A 759-nucleotide genomic window follows, 5' to 3' on the forward strand; every position below is an offset into this window, starting at 1 on the left:
CTCTCTCTCTCTCTCTCGCTCTGAGACTGTCAGCGTTTCTTCTTCATGTCCTCCGATTTATTTTTCATGAACTCTGTCAAACTGTTCTGGATCCTCTGATCCGTTCTGGTCCCAGTGCTGCCAGTAGAGTCCACTGGTTCCAGCGGGAGGACTCATCATGTGGATGGAGGTCTAGCAGGACAGTTCTGTCTTCATTTTCATATCAATAATACAAATGTTTGTTTAGTTTTTATTGTTTTTGTAGCTCCAGTGAATGATATTGATCATTCTGATTGTGGTTTCTTCTGTTTTAATGTGAATAAATCTCTGTTTGGGGACTTGTGATGTTTTGGATGGATAAAATATTCTTTCTTGTCAATTGATGTCTTCATGTTTCATGTATTTTATTATTTTTTTTATATTCTGTGCCAGAATAGCACACTTTCAGGTGTCCGCACTGTCAGAGTCTGTACTGTGCTCAGTTCTAAAGCTAGAGTAAAGATCCTGGTATCATATGAAACTAGAAGACCTAAAGCATCTGTTGGTGCCAACCATGTAGGGCTAACAATCTTCCTTGTCGACAAGCAGTTGTTAGATAAACTTTTATGATATTAATGTAATGATTTAAATCTCTGTATGTTAACAGCAGCTATTAAATGCTAACAGAAAGCGGTAATGATTCTGAATGTGTCAGATCAACCAGTAAGGAGACTGAACATTTACAATGCTGTAGAAACAGGGCATAGATCAGTGCCGTAGGGCGTTTTCACACATACCTCA

The 759-nt window shown here is 38.6% G+C and overlaps 2 protein-coding genes across 2 annotated transcripts in view; both read left to right on the forward strand.

Annotated features, from left to right (window-relative positions):
- The window catches only part of LOC118336472, a 744338-nt gene that overhangs the window by 281983 nt on the left and 461596 nt on the right, over positions 1-759 (forward strand). The gene's annotated exons all lie outside the window — the stretch shown is intronic.
- The window catches only part of LOC118336549 (copine-4-like), a 32593-nt gene that overhangs the window by 16737 nt on the left and 15097 nt on the right, over positions 1-759 (forward strand). The gene's annotated exons all lie outside the window — the stretch shown is intronic.

This window comes from Morone saxatilis, unplaced genomic scaffold (genome assembly GCF_004916995.1).
Source record: "Morone saxatilis isolate NCDOM2014 unplaced genomic scaffold, NCSU_SB_2.0 Contig24, whole genome shotgun sequence".
Taxonomy (NCBI): domain Eukaryota; kingdom Metazoa; phylum Chordata; class Actinopteri; family Moronidae; genus Morone; species Morone saxatilis.